Source organism: Dipodomys ordii, unplaced genomic scaffold, assembly GCF_000151885.1.
Source record: "Dipodomys ordii isolate 6190 unplaced genomic scaffold, Dord_2.0 Scaffold48, whole genome shotgun sequence".
In the NCBI taxonomy this organism is placed as follows: domain Eukaryota; kingdom Metazoa; phylum Chordata; class Mammalia; order Rodentia; family Heteromyidae; genus Dipodomys; species Dipodomys ordii.
Window position 1 is genome coordinate 12,057,416 of NW_012267264.1, and position 22,334 is coordinate 12,079,749.

Consider the following 22,334-nt stretch of genomic DNA (forward strand, 5'->3'; position numbering starts at 1 on the left):
CAAATAGCCAATAAATGTATAAAGAATTGGTCAACATCCCAGCATAAAGGAAGTGCAAATCAAAATGGTGTTAAGATTCCATCTCATTCCAGTCTGCATGGTCATCATCAAGAACAGAAACAACCAACAAAAGCTGGTGAGGATGTGGGGAAGCTTTCCTCCTGGGGCTGAGTCAGGAATTACAGGACAAAGGCAGCTATGGGAAAATCTGGTGGTTAGCATTCCAGGAAGACAGAAGACAAAATTCAAAGGACCTTTTGTGTCTGAAATCTTGATAGAAGTATGCTTCATTTACAAGATCCAACAATGTTCAGCCCTAACTGGATTACAGAAATCTGTTTCCTAAAAAAATACCATTGACATTTATCTCAAGTTGCCTAGACTATTTCCTTCAGTAGGTCAAGTGCATGGGCTAAAAATGAGTCAAAAATGCTTCTCAAGACCACCCAATCCAAAGTTCACAGGTTGGATGAAAGAAGAAAATAGTAAGAAAGAGTCCTAAAAAATAAGAAAAACTAGAGTGAACAGAAGCCTGAATTTCATCAACAGAAAATTATTTATTTTTAAAATCCTTTCCACAGATTTTTTTAACTAAGTTTATGTGAGGGGATTGTTAGTTCTTGGAAAGGAGTATGTGAGGAATATTTGGTAGAGTCCAAATGTTATAAAGTTGAGGGCTTTATGAATCATACTATACAAGTAGAGTTCTTTTTTTTTAAGTGTGAAAGACCACATTTGTGTCTGGCTGGCACACCATTGGATAGATTACCAATCTTATAGAACTGCATGGGAGAAAATACATAACAGACACAAGAGCAAACACTATTTCCTGACCCAGTCCTCATTAGGTTAATATTTAGAAAATCTAGAGAGTTTCTGCTACTCTCCATCTCAGGGAGCTAACAAGTATAGCACAACCTCCCAGCATCCCAGGGTAAAGGCCTAATGATAAATCTCAGGTGACGGTTATAGAACTCCACTGATAAAGTCTCTTGGGAAAACTAGCCCTCCACTTCAGGGTTATAAGGCTTAATTGATTAGTGCTGCTAAAGTAACATGTAGTAAAGTTTGTTCTGTTACTAAGTTGAATTAATTTCTTCTCTGAAGAGGCATTTGTAATTTTCTTAAGTGATAGGTTTAACCTAATAACCTCAGTGGTTAAAATCTTGATAGTTAAAAATTAAAATTTAATGGGTTTCTAATGAGTTGATTCCCAGCATACACATAATTCATTTTCCTTTCCATGAGTAATCCCAGGTTGAACAGGTGAAATTGGAGAAATGCAAATCTCTTCTGCAGATATGGTATCTGCAATCATTTTAAAAGGCAGATAAGTTTCCATCATCAGTGAAAACAAGAGAATTTTAATTTTGTCGAAAAATGCTATCATTTTATAATTGTATTGATAATAATAATAAATGTATTAAGCCATATATAAACTACAAAGTGAGAATGAATAAGTGCATAAAGAATGAGAAAACAACATCAAAAATCTCTAAATTCACACTTAATAATAAGATACTATTAAAGGCACAATAGAATATACTAATAATACAACAAATAATGTTCTGAGACCAGGAAAGAAAAACTACAAACAGCATTATCATAAATAAGAAACTTTAGTTGATACATTGAAAACATTTTTAGAATAGGAAAAATATTGGTTTCTTCAGTTAATTCTCAGACTTTTCTTGTAGAAAGCAATGATTATTTTTGTTACATTCACAATGAAATGACTAAAGTTTGGAAAGTTACCAGATTTTTCCAAGTCATGCAGCTAGTACTATAGAATTTAATTTTATTGTTGTTAATTAACATACATTGGGCTGGAGATGTAGCTTAGCAAATTGGTTCTTGTTTAGCCTGGCTAAGGCTCTGGGTTCAATTCCCAGCATCCTCTCACCAAATTCAAATACATAAATAAGTGTGTGTCCTGTACATTGTGAAAAAGTTCAGTGTAACATTTCACTCCAACCATACAATAGGCATTGATCAACTCCTTTCCTTTCCTTTGTCCTTTCATTATGTTTAAAAATTTGAGCTCCTCTCATCAAGGTCTTCATAAAATATATAACAGGTTATTGTGAACTATAGTTATACCATTACACTGCAGAAACCCAGAACTGATTTCCTTTGTCTAACTGTGCTTTGGTACTTATTGTCCAACCTCACTTCATCTATCCCCCTCTCTAGCCCTTTCCAAACTCAACTATTCAGAGTTCTCATGGAATTATTTTTAGCTTGCACATATAGAAGAGAATATAAATTAGTTTTCTTTCTGTGTCTGGATAATTTCACTGAATATAATGCCCTCCAGTTTTACCCATTTTGTTACAAATTTAAGGATTTCATTGTTCCTTATGACTGAATGCTATTCCATTGAAAACATGTATATATGGCATGTTGCCTTTCTTTATTCATCCACTGATAGGCACTTACTTGGATCCCATGTATTAGTTATTATGCACAGTGCTGCAATAAATATGCCAGAACAGATATCCCTTTCATAAATTCATTTCATCTCCTTTCAATGTATATCCAGAATGGATAGTTGGATCACAAGATCTACTTGTAGTTTTGTGAGAAACTTCCATGTTTTCCAAAAAGGCTCTACTAATTTACATGCTCTCAATAATCTGAGTTCCTTTTCCTCAAAATATCCAATCAGCATTTGGTTTTTTTGTGTTTGTTGTTTTTGATAATAGTCATTCTAACTGGGGTAAAAGGATATATTATTGTAGTTTTGATATCTATTCCCCTGATAGTTAATGATATGATATGGAACATATATTTTCATTATCTTTGTTAGATATCTATAGTTCTTCTTTTGAGACGTATCTATTCAGATCAGTTGTCCATTTTAATATTTGGTAGAGATTTTTGTTATTGTTTATTAATTTTATTTTAGGTTTCCTTATCTCTTTTTATTAAAAGTATTTGTCTTTCTTTTCACAAAACATCTTGTCACTTACCATTATTTAGTGTTTAAATCAGCAAAGAAATGGGTGATTTCTTTAACATTTCTTTAACCTGTATGAGAGCCAGAATCAAAATATATGGCTTTTACTAAAAAGTAGTAAGCTAACCTGCAATTAATGAGTTAGCCACATTCTCATGAATAATGGTATATGTGTCTCTTGGGACAAAGAAACGGTAGCTTATTGCTCTGGGTCGGCTTTAAAAGAGGGAAGCTGTAGTATTGTATCTGTCCATTGCTTCAGAAGGAGATACTTACTTCCATGTCTCAAGACAATTAGGAAAGCTACTCTTTCTTTGAGGGACACATTACATTTTTCAAATCTGTTCTTTTTGTTGATACATATCCTTGAAAAGATAGTTGGGACTAAAGGTCAGTCTGTACTTTACTATGCAAGAGATGCAGAAATTGCAGAGAATCTGAGGACTAAACATGAATCAGTGGTATCTGGGAAAGTATGCAGGCAGAGCAAGAATACCCTCCTGGTGACTTGTCTGGTGCTAAGAGAGAAATGTTCTGTCACACTGGGCAGCCTGGTGAGAACATACGTTGGGATCCGCTTCCACTATATCTAGTGGCCTGACAAAATGAGAATTCCCATCTCCAATTCTTCCCTTTTTTCTGTGCCAATCTTAGTTTCCTGGGATACATTATTGTTAAGGTCTTGGCATCCTGAGTCTTGACTTGAAAATCAATTGCCTTAAAAATAATTTATAGTAGCCTTCAGATGCCCAGCAATTCCTCTCTCTGCCTCCAAACTCAGCCTCCCCAAAGGCCCTATTAACCCATAATGTGTCTGATTTATAGAGCATTCAGTTTCAACTTCATTGTAAATTAAATAAACTTGGTGAGCTAGCTGAAGACAATACTACCATTTATAGAGTCTCTAGGGTGGGGAAAATGTGTTTTTATTAATGAATTCATTTAACAAATGTCTTTCTGGACCATGCCTCTTATTAGATTACATTTTTATTTAATAATTCAGTTTTAGGAATAGTATTGGAGGAAGTTTACTTTTGCAACTGTCACTGGAACATGGTATTATTTTCTGTGGCAGCAAAAATATCATCCTAAGCCAAAAGCATGGAGAAAAAATAAACTTAGTTTCTAATAGGGATTAACATTAAGACTATATGGGCCAACATACTCTGTCGGATTATCATATTTTCTCCCAAGAGAAGTGTGATGGCCAAAAAACAGGTGGTGAACTTATCAAAATTAATATTTTATGAAACTCTGGCAAAATGAGGAGTTTGTAATATGTATGAGAGAAACATAACAGTGAATTATCTTCTCTATGGAAATAAAAGGTTGTGCACCTGAGAACCTTTCTGAATATCCCCAGTTTACCCTGAAATTATCTCTTATGAAGCTTTATTACCTATTTTATTCATTACCATTTATTACCAATTTTTTTCTGGGATATAGAACATTCCCAACATATTTTCTAGTATTTTTATATTATCTATTCCATAATTTTTTTTAGAATGTATGCTTTCTCCTGGTTGAAAGTTATCCAGTTGGTTAGATTTTTCCCATATGGAGAAACAGAAAGCAGACTAGCAAAGCCAAGTGTGATCTTTCCAAGTCGCAATGAGAGAGGCAGTCACTATTTTTGTGCTCTAACAGATTGCTAACATTGTTGTTTATCAAAGTGAGGATCTGGGTAACTTTGCCACCTATAACTGTCATTTAAATTTTCTTAGTTCATGTATTTTTGGAAGGGGAGTATTTTTTATTCTTTTGTATTTGTGACTATCATTTTATCTATCTTATTATTTGTGACCTATTTTAAAGATTATCAGAATATAATCTTGAAATTGTATGCAATTATGCTATTTGAGTGTATTAAGTTACCCAACTACTCCAGAAGATCATCTGACTATTCTAGGAAAACACCTATGGGTTTGTGCTCAAAATTTAAAAATCAAAATACCTATTAGTTCTTCAACATAACTGCCTTAAGAATTCCTACCTTTATTTCATCAGTGTTGTTACTATTTAAAAACAATTTCTTTGGACTCCATTTATACATTTTAATTTAGATCCTGCTGCTTTGTTTTAACTAAACTCAGTAGGAGTAAACCCTTATCCATCAAATGTGGAATTTTCAGAAAGAGATAATTCTTACCCAAGATCTGTTGAACAATGTGATACTCAGGCTGGAAGACTATTTGAGAGAAAGTTTATGACTACATGGTATCAGTGTGGTATTTCTGTCTGCCTAAAGTAGTTCTGAAACAACTCTAAAAATAACGTCCCAAATTATCTCAAGGGCACTTGTCTGCCCAAATGCCTGTGTATCCTTCACAGATCCCTGTTTTCACCAGTACTATCACTGGTTCACATGGGTTGACATTATCCTGAACTACTGAATGGGCCATTTGACCATAAAGGAAATGTGAAGTTTTCAGAGAGTTGTGAAGAGATGGGTTGTGTATACTCATATTTGGGGAGAATCACTCTGGCCTGGATTGAGAGTACTGAGGATACAGTAGTGTAAGGTTAAGTAGACATCAGGACTCTAATTAGGAAGCTACTGCAATGATTCAGGCAAGGAATCTTGGTGGCTTAGAACAAGGGTAGAAATGATAGAAAATAGAAGTGGTAAGAAGTGAATAGATTAGGACTACAATCTGAAGATACAGCAATCAGGTACTCCTACACTGGTTCTCAACTAGTTGTCAATTTTCTTGCAAGGTACAGTGGGCAATAACTGGAGACATGGGATATATGACATACTTACTGTCATGTCAGGAGACAGGGGATACATATCTTAGTCCAGGGCTGCCATGAAGCAATCTCCATTGCACAGGGCAGACTCCCTGTTTAAGAAAAAGATAATTAATTTGCCAATTTTTACATTTTTTTATTTTAACATTTTTACTGTAAAAATGCTGTACAGAAGGGTTACAGTTACATGAGCAAGGTAATGGGTACATTTCCTATTGAGTATTGTTGCCTCCTCCTTTGTTTTCCCCCTACCATCCCTTCCCTCCCACCTCCACAATTACCCGTCCCCCCCATCCCGAAGTTGTCAAGCTGTTTTGTACGTCTCATTGTTATAATGGGTGGAAGATTGAGCTACAAGGTTGTGGCCAATATCAAAGTAATGTCACTGTTTTTATTGTCAGTAGGCAAAGTCACATGATTCCTGCCATGTTGGAATAAGGAATAAAATTAAACAGGCCTTCTTTGTTATACACATATTTATTATTCATGTCCTCAAATTTACAAGTTTGCATAGGGAACTACCACACATAGAATCAGTTTACATTTTAAAATTCCTCTTTTTGCTTCAAACTAGCTTATATCTTATGTAGCATTTTTCTGACAAAAATTGGGCATGTTATAATTACCAGAGAAACTGAAAAACCTCACAAAAGGTACAGGTATTCTGACATGCATGAAAATAAGCCATTGAGAAATCAAGATGTGATAGCAAAGACAAATTCTTCAAAAGAGGCTTTGAAGTAGCACTTGGTTATTCGGCAAAGTTCACCCACTTTATGAGCACGCTACAAAAGACAAGTGAGATATAATAGACAGATTATTGTATTTTCCTATCATTTCTTTTTATAAATTAGCCTCTCAACAAGCCTTGATTTATTTTTTAATTTCATTTTCTTTTATTGTAAAGGTGATATACGGAGAGGTTACAGATATATAAGTAAGGTATTGAGTACATTTCATATCAAACATTGTTAACACCTCCCTCGTTTTCTCCCACTTTCCCTCCCTCCCTCCCCAACACCCCTATCCCTGCCAAGTTGTAAAGTTCATTTCCAACATAATGTCTCATGAGTATCGCTGTTGCATTGATTCACCCTTTGTCCTTTGTCTCATCTTTTTGTGATTCCATTTCCTTTCCCCAAATCAGATAAACTTATATACAAGACACAGAGGTTTTCGTTTGTTTGTTTGTTTTAATATACTGTGAGAAGTTATTTCTTTTTCCTTTCTTTTTTGCCCTTTAGTTTATCCCCTGTTGTCACTGTTTTTGATTTTGGTACTCTGTGTCTTGTATCTACATATACTTGATTTGTATCCACATTTATTTTTTTATGCATCCTAAGAAACAACCACCTGCAGAATCTAGCCTAGATGTTCTTAATTAGGGTATAAAATAAACTTTGATAATTTATTAGAAACTAACATCTTAGCTTTTTTCTCCTATACAAAAATAAACAAGAATTCACCTCAATTCTTCTATTTATTGCCATTCCCATCACTCACATCATAAATGCAGTTCTTTCTTAAAGAATTTGACTTCCATCTCTTCTGAGCATATGACATGAAACCTCACCTCTGCTCAGCTTCTTTTTCTGCTTGGTCGTCAGGCACTAGCTGCTTTGTAGTTAGACATAATTACAATAAGTTAACTCCAATGAGTTACAGAACATGCAGCCTCCTCTAAGTTACCTCAAGAAGTTTCTGAATCTATTGATATGTACAATTAGTTTGGATCAGTATAAAACTTGCTACTTAATCAAACATATGCACTTCTCAGTAGGCCAGAGAATTCTTTTTTTGTTTTTTTTGGATCTGGTTGTGGAGCCTGAATTCTGGGCCTGAACGCTGTCCCTCAGCTCTTCAGCTCAAGGCTACCACTCTACCAGTTGAGCCACAGTGCCACTTCCGGCTTTTTTTTTCCTTCTGCTTATGTGGTACTGAGGAATTGAACCCAGGGCCTCATGCATGCAAGGCAAGCACTCTACCACTGAACCACCTTCTCAGCCCCCCAGAGAATTCTTAATACAGATCAGTCTCCAAAATGGCAAAAAACAAAAACAAAAAATCAGCTTGAGACTACCATTCCAATGAAGTATGTCCATGCTTCGTCTATATTTGGAGAACTCTCTTATCACTCAGAGCCAAACATACATTGTGTTCCAGGAGATATTCTTCCTCTGGAACTTCATGGTTCTAGAATAGATCATTCCCAATTTTAGCTTGCCTGTCAGTTCAGTCATAGTCCCTGTGGATGTCCATTTTACTGATTAGGGAACACAGGCTTGGAAGGATTAAGCATTCTTCATAATCATAAACACAGCAAATGGCTCAACTGAGATTGCAACCACAGCAGATTAAATCCAGAGACTTCCCATGTCATCATTCTGCAATACGGACTCCATGGAAAAAAAAGTGCTAAGCAAGAACAGGAAATAAGGCTAGTATTTGATTCATGACAAAAGGAGCTCTTGAATAATGAAGATGGTTTGGTGGTGAATTTTGAATCACACCAGAACAACTGTCTGCAGCCAACCCTTGGATTTGAGGAAGGATGCACCTACATAGAAATTAACAATTTTAACACCTGGAAATTCTTCCAAACATAAAATCTGCTAGATATCTCATATGAAGAAAAGAGTGTCATGGAGGGACATGACTATCATCTCAATACTTGGGAGACTGAGAGAGTGGGATTGCATATTTGATGCCAGTTTGGGCTACATAGCAAAACATATCTTAAAGAAAAGAGAGGAAAAAAGGAAGCTGTGGTTTAATGTCTAAAACCAGACTGAAATTTAAAACAAACAAAACCTACTGCACTGATCCTAATGATTGCACCAAAGGTACATCCGTTAAAAGCACACAGCAACAATCTAAGCATGAACATTTTTTAAAATCAGGTTTAGCAAATATGGTCCTAATAAGTTAGCATTTCTAAGATTTGTGCTTCTTTATTTCTGATATGAAAGTACCAATTTAAGGTGTAGTTTCAGTGAGGAGGGGAATGTTTAGAAATGCAAACTTTTGGGGCTGGGACAGTGGCTCAGTGGTGGAGTGCATGCCTTACATGCATGAGGCCCTGGGTTCGATTCCTCAGCACCACATAAGCAGAAAAAAAAAAGCTGGAAGTGGCGCTGAGGCTCAAATGGTAGGCTCAAGCGCTAGCCTTGAGCTGAAGAGATGAAGGATAGCACCCAGACCCCAGAGTTCAGGATCCCGGAAATGACAAAAAAAAAAAAGCAAATTTTTGCTTCCCTTCCCCTCACTTACTGAAACAGAATGTGTAGAAGTAGGGCTCAGTACCTTAGATTATTTTTTGATATTAGTTTTTTTATTGTTCTTCCATGTTCTTCTTAGTAGCAGATGCTAATAATACAAAAATTTCACTGTGACATGTCCATATATGCACATAACATTCGTATTTACCTCTGAAATTCGTTTTGCTTAGCCTCTCATGCGGTTCTGACATATATAAGCTTGAGAGGCACAGCATCATAGAAATTTATTTTTATAGCCACAAGCACATGATTAATATATTTTGTCATTTGTATAATTTCCTATATCATAATTGGCCCCTATAGGTCCTTGTCCAATAGTTTGGTTGTGAGCAATTAGTTATTTCTGGGAATTGTTTAGCATTGTTTTCTAACATTGATTCACATTTATCATTCACAAAGTTGAGAGGATGATGTAAGGTAGCAGAGAGTATGAACAAATATGAGCCACATCAGGCCTTGTCACTATCTTCTCAGCACAATACTATCACAGTGACCAATGCCTTTATATATTTTGTTTCTTTTTTAATTTAATTTTATTGTCAAAGTGATGTACAGAGAGGTTACAGTTACATATGTAAGGTAGTCAGTACATTCCTTGTCAAACATTGTTACCTCCTCCCTCATTTTTCTCCCACTTCCCTCCCTCCAATCCTCCCACCAAAGTTGTAAAGTTCATTTCCAAGATATTGTCCTGTGAGTATCACTGTTGCATTGGTTCACCCTTTGTCCTTTGTCTCATCATTTTGTTGTTCTCCTTCCCTTCCCTAATTCAGATAAATATATATACAATACACTGGGTACCAACATCAAATACAGTGACAACAAGTGATAAACCATAGGGAAAAAAAGAATGAAAAAAAAAAGAAATAACTTCACATAGTGCATTAAAAACAACAACCATGAAGAAAAACCTCTTGCTTCCATACCTTGGGGTTCATTTCACTTAGCATCATCTTCTATGGTCAAAGTACATAGCTATTCAGCTATTTTGCTCATCTTTTAGGACTATCCTAGGCATATACTAATTATTACAAATGAGGGAAACCGTGGATCTATGTTTCTTTGGGTCTGGCTTACTTCACTTAATATGACTTTTTTTAAAGTCTTTCCATTTCCTAACAAATGGGGTGGTGTCATTCTTTCTGATGGAGGCATAGAATTCCTACACACAACACACACACCACATTTCTTGATACACTCATCTACTGAGGGTCATCTGGATTTGTTCCATGTCTTAGCTATGGTGAATGACACCATAAACATAGTTGTGCTGGTAGCTTTAATGTGGCCTTGTTTGCAGACATTTGGGTGAATGCTCACAAGTGGGATTGATAAATCATAGGGGAGCTCTATGTTTAGTCTTTTGAGAAAACGCCATACTGCTTTCCAGAGTGGTTGAACAAGTTTACACGCCCATCAACAGTGTAATAGCATGCCTTTTGGTCACATCCCTGCTCTACTATGGTGAGCCACTTTACCAACTCCTCTTTACATTGGTCGTTTTTGTAATAGGTTTTACCTTTTACACACTGAGTCAAGCTGGACTGCAATCTTTCTAACAGTGCTTCCTCATGTTGCTGGACTGACAGCTGAGTTGCAAGACACTCAAGTCATTGTGATTTGCTTATATCTTGGGATGTAATGCTTGAGCCATTGTGCCTAAGTGTTGGTCAAGATGGAGTTACTATCCCATGATTTCCATCTGGGAACTAGATAGGATTATAGACTCGCCTGGTGCCACTGTTATTTTTTGTTATTGTTTGTTTGTTTGTTTTTTAATCATGGTGCTTTTACAGTGCCTGGGCACTGACCATGGGCTCTTTTGCTCACAGCTAGAACTGTACCACGTTGAGCCACAGTTTCACTTCTGGTTTTCTGGTGATTAATTGGAGGTAAGAATGACATTGCCCCATTTGTTAGGAAATGGAAAGACTTGGAAAAAATTATATTAAGTGAAGTAAGCCAGGCCCAAAGAAACACAGGTCCCATGGTTTCCCTTATTTGCAATATCTAGTATATGTCTGAGTCAAGCAGAAAAGGTCAGATAAGTTGATGTTAGGGAAATGAACCCTTGTTTTTTTTCTTTCACGTGATTGTTTCTAACACATTTATAAGATTATTTCTTTGTTGCTTTGTATGTCTCTCCCCTACAGTATAACCCCTGCTTTCACTGTATTTGATTTTGGTATAATTTGTGGAGGGGAAGGGGAAAAACAAATTGTTTAAATAACGATAGAGGTGGATTGCAACAATGGGAAGTACTAGTCATTATGTCGAAAATGAACTTTACAACTTTGGTGGGTTCGCGGGGGGGAAGATGGGAAGGGATGGGAAGGGGAAACAAAGGAGGAAGCTACAATGCTTGATAAGAAATGTACTCATTATCTTGCCCATGTAATTGTAATCCCTCTGTACAGTATTTTCACAATAAAAAATAAAAATTAAAAAAGAAGAATCTTATAGACTTTCCTGTCTGGGCTGGCTTTGAAATATGATCAGCACATCTCACCCTCCTCAGTAGCTAGGATTACAGGTGTGAACCACCCACTGGTGACTGGCTGTTTTTTTTTTTCTTCATTTATCTATGGTGAGCTCTTTTCCAGGATGTTTTGAAGCAACATATATGAAGCAGAAAGAGCACTAACAATCTGCAAGGCATTAAGATCTGCTGTATTAGGTTTCTATGATTATATCATCATGCGGTCTTATTTCACACCCCAATGCAAGAGAGGATGTCTCTTGTCAGATAGGCACTTAGTTTAAACATAGTACCTACTACTTTATTCCCAAATACAAAGCTATAAAGACTAGCCTCAGTATAAGAAAGCATAAGCCTATGCTCCAGAAATCAAAATTGTTTGATCTGAGAATTAAATAAGGAACATAGTTTGCTTTTTCCCTCAAAAAAGTAAATTATGAAACTATGAAAATGCTAAATAAATTTATGATATTCATGAAATGTTTACAGATAATGACAGGTTTTCCAAAATTATGTAATCAGCCATTTCTAAATTGGTGCTGGTATAATTAATGTTTATTTGAAAAATCCTCAGAGAGAAGCAGAAGATATATCTCCAGTTTTGTAATGATCTGAAGTTATTCTCTTGACTGTTCTTCCAAACACTTGGGTTAACACCTATGTAAATCAGCTCATGCTAATATATGCATATTAATGAAGGTCAAACTTTACTGTTCCCACAGCTAATTTAAAAAGAAAATAAAACTAATTTCCTCTTTCAGATAGTAGTATCATCAACAGATTCTTATTTTCACAGATCCAAACAACACTGAAGAATAGAAACCTTCCCCATTCAATGCTTCTAACAGTTTGTGTCTTATTTTAAGATCCTCTTAGCTGTTATTTCTAAAAGTTTTGTCTGATGTGTTGTAGTGTTCTTTTTACTACAGTAGAAAGAACCTTGTTCTATCATTCTGAAAACCCAAATTTCAATCCTTTAGCTACCATTAAAGGAAACCACTTTTCCTTTGAACTGCTTCTCTAAAGGGGAGATAGTCAAAGTGGCTTTTAATGTTAGTTACTGTGGCTGCTATCAGAAAAAGGAGAATATATGAGAGAAAGAGAGACAGACACAGAGAGAAGAAGAGGAAGAGGAGATGGGGGAAGAGGAGAAAAATAAAGAGGAAGGAAGGGCCATGACAATGTGGAAAATTTGTAAGCCTTGTGCACTGTTGGTAGGATTGTAAAACCATGTAGCCAATAGCCAAAAGGTAGAAGCATCTCAAATGTCCATGGCTGGATGAATATATAAAGAAAATGTGGCATATACAGAAAATAGAGCCTCAAGAAAAGAAAAAGATTGTGACATACATGATGACATTTGTGAGTATTCAGAACATCATGCTAAGTGAAATAAGCCAGTCACAAAAATCAAATACACTGTTTTGATTAGCTTAAGTATCAAAGCTATCAATTGTACAAAGCTATCAAATTATACGATTATATAAGCTATCAAATTCTGAAGAGCAGAGTAGAAGACAGGTTGCCAGGAGCTGGAGGAAGGGAGAGAGAAGCTGTTTAGTGGGTGTAGAGTTGGAGATCTGTAAAATTTCTAAAGCCTGGTTGTACAATAATGTACATATACCTAATACTACTCAACTGTAATTTAAAGATGATTTTAACAGTACATTTAATGTTATATATAATCAGTATTATTTTTTTAATCATATAACTTAACATTGTTACTATGTTACTAGGTATGGACCAGGCCTTGAACTCAAGGTTTGAGAACTGTCCTGAGCTTATTTTACTCAAGTTTAGTGCTCCACTATTTGAGCCAGAGCTCCATTTCCAGCTTTCTGGTGGTTAATTGGAAATAAGAATGGTGTGGATTTTCCTTCTGGGGCTGGCTTTGAACCATAATCTTCAGCTCTCAGCCTCCTGAGTAGCGAGGATTACAGTTGTGAGCTACCAGTGTCCAGGTCAATATATGCATACTATATGTATATATATACATATGTACATATAGTTTTAATATTAAAAAGTGTAGCTGGACACCGAAGTCTGACACCTATAATCATAGCTACTGAGGAAGCTGAAATCCAAAGGATCATGGTTTGAATCTCAAAAATGTCATGTAGGCACAAACAAAACCTTACCTCTGCCTGCAAGCCAATATATTAAGAAAAAAGATCTCACTTGGATATACTTAAAACTAATAATTACTAAAGATGATAGAACACTGGCATCAAAACACTCTGAAATATTTCAACTAGAGGAAAGAAAACTGAAGATAAAGTTTTAAGATATAGAGATTATTCTAACATGTAGTTTGAATTGGAACCGCATACAATATTTTAAACTGGTTATGAGTGAAAAGCATTAATGGATTGTTGATAAACACATAGAAAGGAATAGAAATGTTCAAACTTATGGGGTCTTCTTGAGCCCAGGGCTCAAACCGGTATTTTACTTTTCCATTCTTCAAATGTATTTACACATAGATAAAGAACAAAGAAATAAGACATATAGAGATAACTTCAACCTTAAAACGGCCTACACTCAGAAAGGAAATATAAATATATATATATATATATATATATATGAAATATAAATCACTAACCTAGCCAGAACTGGGTTTGCAAACAACCAATTTCATGTACTTTCAAACATCCACCGGATGTTATCAAGTATCCCACATGGATAAGGGTGTAGACACACTTTATATGTATATATATATATACATATATATACATATATATGCAAATATGTCAATATACAGATGTGAGAATATATACACATGCATATACATTTATGTTTATGTATATACACATATGTTCATATGTTTATATTTATAATGTATACATGTCAGCTATATATATATATATATATATGCATGTGTGTGTGCATGTATATGTATATATTGGCCTAAACTTTGTTTAACTTCTCATTCTCCAACTCTATCCTCTAACACTTTGGCCTTCACTCTTTCCCACAGCCCAAGCAGGACAATGTTTGAGAAACAGCTCATTGGAGCATGTTATTCAGGAATGCATTTTCTCTGTGCTGAAAAGTCTGTATAGGAAAGGAAATTATACCCCCAAAGGGCCACACCTGATAAACAATAGATGACTGTTTTGCAAAGATGGAAATGTAAGACAAGGAGATAAACTGATTGCTGTGACTTCCTGAGGAGAAATGAAGAGACTGACTCTGAGGTCAGAAGAAAAAAGATACAGTAGGCAAGAAAGAGGAACACTGAAAGAGAGGGTGATATGGAAAGGTCTAACAGGAAGTGCTAAATTTCTGCTGTGTATTGGACCGTCTGAGATCTTTTCTCTGATTCCTTACAAAATCTGAAAAAAAAATTACTTTCTCATTATTTCCGTTGATTGTACTTTATAGGTAGACTAAAGAACTAAGTGAGCTAAGTATAGAGTAAATGAAGGCTTCTCTTTGGGACACCACAATATTTCAATAAATTGTATGAATGTATTTGCTGACAACAAAATGAAAGGAATTGTCTTGAGAGTCTAGATAACCCACTATTTTGAATTTTCTATTATTATTATGCAATTTTACATAAAAATATACAGATTGTTTCTTTTTTGAAGAAAGAGTTTTGAGCTCAAGTGTGTCCTTGAGCGAGGAACTGGGAGAGGGAAACTCAGAGACAGTGTTGGGAGATTGCAGCAAGGTCCTCTTCTGGGCCTAGTCTGAGCCACATGTTGACCACGGAATCATGTTATATTTCTCTGCAGAATTCCCAAACAGACTGTGGATTCTCAGAAAAGCCTCTGTGCATCGTAAGCACATAACAAGCCAACAGGAGCAGCGTTGAATGTGCCTTATAAAACCAGTTATTGAGCTTCCAGCAGGAGGAAAGAAAAGCTGCTGAACACAATGATCAGTGTGACCTAACTCAAAATTGAGGAGAGGAGCCTACTAAGGGTGTTTCTTTTGGTTTTTCAGTGTGTGTTCTCACCTGAGGAATGACAGTCACAAGCTTTTAAGGAATTGTTTAGCATAACTATTATGGGTCCTTCGGGCTATGTAGGAAATGGTAATGTCTGAAATCAATGGTGCATAAATAAGACTTTTAAAAAGATTCCAAACGTCTACATTTCTCAGAATTTACTTCTACCTTAATTCACATTGACCTCACTCATGCTTTCTCAACTACTTCACCTCTTTATTCTTTGTATCATGGCATCACAACAACATAGCCATACTATGGGAACAAGAGCAATGAAAGCATTTTCACAAATTTCACCAAAGCTAAATGACCTAGAGAGGAAAAATGGAATGAACTGGTTTCTTTAGAGAACATCTTAGCTTCCCTTGCAGTATATCTGATTCTGCCATCAAGTTTTATAGTTTAATTAATGATGTTATTTAGCAATGTCATTGTCTGTCTAGTGTATTCTAGCATATAAGTGAAATATTACGTTATATGTTCCAGTGGAGGAAGATAAAAATATGTGAAGGTAACAGACATTACAGAATAATAGTTAACCTAAAGCCAGACTGCCCAGATTCAAATCCAGTACTTTCTCTTACTAATTGCATGACTCTGAGCCTCATTCTCCTCATTGTTAAGGTGGTAATAATAAGCACATATCTTAAAGAGCTGCACAAATTGAACAAATGGGTATGCTCAGGATTTTACTTCATATATAGCAATTGTTTAATAAATATGCCTATTAACAATGGAAGGAAAGATGTAAATTTCTTTTAATTGAAGTATATTATAAGCTTTTATCATATGGTTTCTTATGGTTGTCACTGGAAACTAAGACTCATGGCACAGAAAATAGCTGTTACTCCCTTAATTCTTTTGAAGACAGGTCAGCATGTGAGTGGAAGTCTATAAGTTTCAAAATAATAACATACATTCAGAAAAACATTGCATAGATATTTTAATTATTCATCAGTGAAATCAACATGAAAACTAGAAGGAGCCAGGTGCTGGTGGCTCACGCCTATAAACCTAGCTAATCAGGAGACTGGGATTTGAGGATCGTGGTTCAAAGCCAGCCCAGGCGGGAAAGTCCGTGAGACTCTTATCTCCCATAAACCACTCACAAACCCTGGCCCAAGTGATAGAGTGCTAGCCTTGAGCTGAAGAGCTGAGGGACAGCGCCCAGGCCTAGAGGTAAAGTCCCTTTACCAAAACAACAACAACTAAAACTAGAAGGAAAAGAGAAAGTATATTTCCTATTAACAAAGCAAACTCTGGTGTGGATATTAATTAGTAAAAAAAGATTTTCCACTTGTTTTCACAGCTATTGCAAGGACAGCATGAACTTTAAAAGGTTTCAGTCTTGTACAATCTTAAATTCAATTCTAGTTAAAAGAGACTAAAATAGAAATAAATGTGGATATGTTTGTTTTTTTTTAAGAAAAGAAAAGAACAGGTCTTAGCACTAAGAAAAAAATCATTTACTTTATCTGACAGCTTAATCACCAACATAAAAGTGAGATGAAATCTGACACCTGTAGGTTAGACAGAGAGTCAAAGGAAATTGATGTTATATTACACATAATAATACTTGGAAACATAGAAATACCAAAGAATGAGTGTAATGCTTCCCAGCCAGAAATTTGGTATTTCAGTAGGAAGAAAAAATTAGATAGAAAAATTGATAGGAATTGGTGAAAGAGGGTTGTAGGTTAGGACTACGAATCTGACATTAAAATGGAAAGGAATGTTCATCAAATAGAGTCCTAATAATGTTCATGTGCAATAATGGATTGCTAGAAATGGGTGGGAGTGAGAATGATGGGAAGGGCAACCCAAATTAACATGCATTTTACACATAAATGGATATGTTGTATTGAAACTTCTTCATACAACTATGTAAAATCATTTAAAAGGTATTTTAAAGCACTATAAAATTTCCCAATATTTTCTGAACTATTCTGGATAAAAGAATATTATTAAGGTTAGTGTTATTTAGAGCACAGAAGAATAAATAGTATAATAACAGAAGAATAACAGTACAATAAATGGAATTGCTAAAGATAGCACTTAGGGTGAGTCGTCTTAATAAAATAGAGTAAGTTTTCAGTGGAGGGATCTCACAGAATGCCATCAGGAGTTAGTGATAAAGATTGAAACAGAATAGACATCATCCCTATTGAATGAATCAGAGGTTCATGATCTATGTATTTAGTAACAAATGCTTTTTCTATAACTCAGGTTGACCCCTGTGCTGACCTTGTTTCTCCAGGTTGACCTCAGTACCATCAATGCTGCCCTATCCCTTTTTCATCCACAGGAATCTTTACTCCACCATCATGGCACTGAAGAGGGATGGTCTGCAACTTCAAACTCCCTTGGTATCCCCAAAGGCAAGTGCTCAGGACTTCTGGTTCAAGAGGATGGCTAAAGGAAAATTCATGGGGAAGTAACACATTTTCAGTAATCATATGATGTTATGATTATGTTCCTATTTTATGGCTGCTGACTTCTAAAAAATCTTTGGAAGGGTAGCAGTACTTCTACTCTCTAAATTTCGTCCTTACCTCTGACCTCTTCAATTTTCATTGGCCACCTCATCAATAATTCAGGTATCTTGCAAAAAGAGAAAAGACAATGACAACCCTTCTTCCAAGTAGGAAATGTTACACAACCCAGAGAACTCAAACAGTAAAGACCTGATTTTCCTCACTGTGGGTAACAATCGCCTTGATACTCAATGTTTCCACATTTGTCATGATAAAATCCTTACAAGAATACTCTTGCCATTTTATCACCAATTTGAACGGAAAAAAATGTGCAATTATAAGGTTTGTTGTTAATTTAAAACATGAAAACAAAACTAATAAGTAGACATAATCCAACTCAAATAGTCTGTGTGCCAGACTACAAATTGAACTCTATTAAATTATGTTTTAGGGTTTAAAATATGAATTATGATATCACTTATGATATGAATTATAAATGCAATGTTATACTAGTATGGATTTTAGTTAGAATGTCTTTATAAGAAAGTCTGAAGGTTGAACTGGACATGGTGGCACATACATGTAATCTAGTCCCAGCTTAGCACATGGTAGATATTGAGAACAAAAATGACCCTATTCTGGAAATAGCTGAAGCAAAAAAAAAAAAAAGAAAGAAAGGGACTAGGGATGTAGTTGAAATGGCCTATGAAGCATGAGATCCTGAATTCAAAGCCCAGTACCGTGTCTCACAAAAAGTCTTTACAATAATAAGATAACCATTGTGAGAAAAACATAGTCCAGAAACTTTTCTTCTAAGCCTGGTTTTCTTTACTAGAGAATAATCATAGTAATTGTAACTTGCAGAGATAATAAAAAGATTAAATAAATAAAACAAATGAGTCTTGCATACATTCAACATTCCATTATAGAATATTTCTCTTTGACAGGATTTAAAATTTGATTGTACCTTTCTTCTTTGTCTCCCCTTATGTAAATAAGATATTGCAAAATTTTATATATTGTCAAATATAACCCTGTATATTGAAACCTAATGGAAAAAAATCTTTTAAAACCTCTGTTTTATATTTTAAAAATAAGGAAAACATCAAAATTTCAGGGTACTCTCCATGTTATATTAGTGTCATATTTATATAAATTTTTAACTTTTTACTGCAATTTCTCTCATGCTTCATTTGTTTTTCTCTTTAACTTTAAGTAAATCTTAAAATACAATGTTTTCTGCTTTAAAATTTTGTTTTCATATATCTGTAATTCATTAAATTTATGTTTAAAATTATAAAGCATTCAAAATTATTTTTACATTTTGAGTAGGTAGGATTAAGCTTCTTCCAAAGCATTTTATTAATTACATGACTCAACAACAACAGTGTCAAAAAAGTAAACTTTCACTCTGCGAAAATTATTATGGAGTTTATGGAGAACACATAAAAATTTGTTTTTAAGAAATTATTTAAATGTGTTTAGAGAATAGCTATGGTATAGGTTCATGCTGTATTGTGGTTCATAAAATTATTCTGAGGCAACTATTTTGAATTTGTAAACTTTTGTGATTAATACAATTTGGCATACATCAAATTCATCAACCCAAATTATGTTATTGATACAGGAAATTTTAGTAATGTGTCTTTATAACTACAAAATCACTTAATCATGAATAATCTAGACCAATTCAGATAAATGTATCTTTCAATCACACATTTTTCAGAATTTTTTGTTGGACAGCAATAATTATTAATTAACACTAATAATTTAATAATTATTAACACTAACCTTGTTTGTATTTGTATAACTATCAGTGCGCAATATTAATATATATCTTGTTTTTGTTCTTTCCTTTTCTCATAAAAAGGGTTAATATATATTTTCAGTCACCTGCCCTCATATCCAGGTATTTGTTTGTTTTTGTTAGTCCTGGGGCTTGAACTCTAAGCCTGAGTGTTGTCCCTCAGCTCTTCAGCTCAAGACTAGCATTCTACTGCTTGAGCTACAGCACCACTTCCTGTTTTCTGGTGGTTTATTGGAGATAAGAGTTTCATGGACTTTCCTGCCTGGGCTGGCTTTGAACCTCGATCCTCAGATCTCAGCCTCCTGAGTAGCTAGGATTACAGGCATGAGCCACCGGTGCCCGGCCAGGTTTTATTTTTAAAATAGAAGTCTTAATTGATAGGTACACGTATTTCTTAAGAATGTCATTAATTCATTTTCATTAAGCAATTATCTCACCAAGGTAAGTACAGCAAATGATTATCTGACAAACTAATCTAGCTTTTTGAGGGCAGATTTTATATTCAATGCTTTCTTTTATTTCTAGGGAAACAATAAATGCCTCATGTAGAGAAAATGCTTAAATGATTCTTGTTTCTGAACAATAAAATTCAAGGATAAAATGTTTTAAGTTTTACCAAGAAGTAGTATGAGATTCTAAAAATGTCTGAGTGAAATGCAACTAAAAAGTTCTGTATTTGATGTTGGTATAATTTGTGGAGGGGAAGGGAAAAAACAAATTGTTTAAGTAGTGATACAGGTGGACCCATTGCAACAATTAGATGTACAAGTCGTTATGTCGAAAAATGAACTTTACAACTTTGGCTGGGGGGAGGGGGGAAATGGGGGGGCATATGAGTGGGAGGGAGCGGGACATGGAAAGGGATAGGAAGGGGAAACAAAGGAGGAAGCAACAATGCTTGATAAGAAATGTACTCATTATCTTGCTCATGTAATTGTAACTCCTCTGTACGGTATTTGAAAAATTAAAAAAAAAAGTTCTGCTAGAACTAGTTATCTCATACTGAGATGTAATATTTTACAAATTGAGGCATTCACAATGAGCAACTAATGAGCTTCTACCTACTGTCTATCTACTATGAACATATTATCCACAGACGCATGTCAGAGATTTGCATGCCCTGGAATGGGATGAACAACAGTCAGGTAGGTACACTATGATCATTGTAATCAGTGCTATCATAAGGGTGTGCAAGAATAAGGAGGTTTTCAGGGGCACAAAACCAACTGACTGGGCCTGTGGGATCTCATAAGCTTTATGATACCCCTGAGAGCATGAGGGCACACAGAGAATGTGGCAACGTACATGCAATAGCTCATTGACTGTTGCCATGGAAGCAGGCAGTAATGGAGTGTGGGGAACAGAAGGACATATAAAGAGATGACTATACTACACATTCTGAAAAAGAAACCCGTGAAATGCTAGCTTCTTATTGGTCGTCACTATAGAGACAGCCTTTAAAAACCCATGAGAGATGAAAATTCTGGTACACACACACACACACACACACACACACACACACACACACACACACCATAGTTATCTATGCCTCCTCATGAAAAAAATTTAAGGTTAATTTTATAAGCTGTTTCCAGGATCCCTTTATAACCTACAACAAGGAAAATGTCCCTAGATTACACACAAAATAGTAGCATTATTTACTAACCCTGGCATTCATCTGAACAAGTAAGCCGTTTCTACTGTTTTACCTCAATATTGCATAGCAGATTCCAAAACTCCTATTTCCTATTATCAGGCCATTTTAAAAAATACAACCTCCTCTTGTGCAGAAAGATGGAATTGTGCCTAAGTCAGAATCCTATAAGAGGCAAGAGATGGGTATCATAAATTGTACATCGGAAGTGACCTACAAGAAGTAATCCCAGGTCATTGTTACTCTTTCTGAGGATATTTTTAGCCACAAAAAAAAGACTTAACAGGGGAAAGAGACCATTACAGGTGGCAAAATTCTCTAATTTTTCCCCAACAAGTTATGCTTTGAAGTAAATTCTACAAATCAAGGGATGCACATACTTTTGCTACAAAAGTCAAACAATAAAATAGAAAAAAGAGAATTACAGATGGAGAAGTCAAAACAAAGACACCAACTCCACACAACCAAACATAATCCCATCTTCCCTCCAAGAGTCAGAGCCAAATAAGATATAGACCCAGGAACTGAAATTATCATATCCTTGAACTACAGATTTTTTTGGTTTGGGATCAGCTCATATTTGAAAATTATAGTCTTTTTATGTTTTTTATTGTAAAAAATACTGTATAGAAGGGTTACTATTACATGAGTAAGGTAAAGAGTACATTTCCTATTGAGCATTGTTACCTCCTACTTTATTTTTCCCCTACCATCCCTTTCCTCTCCACCTTCCCACTCCTCCTTCCCTCCATCCAGAAATTATAGTTTTGTCTATAGCTTGGTGTCAGAAGCAATCCTGGATTCAATGTACTTCCATAGCACACCCATGGAATATATCTGCTTTAGATACTGACAAGAAATCTCAGAGCTACTAGGAGAATGGATCTGATCTTATCAGTTAGACTGAGATGTGCTTACAATGGTTCTTGCAATGTTCCACAGTGTCTAAATTAACTTCTTTGATGCATGAAAAGTGT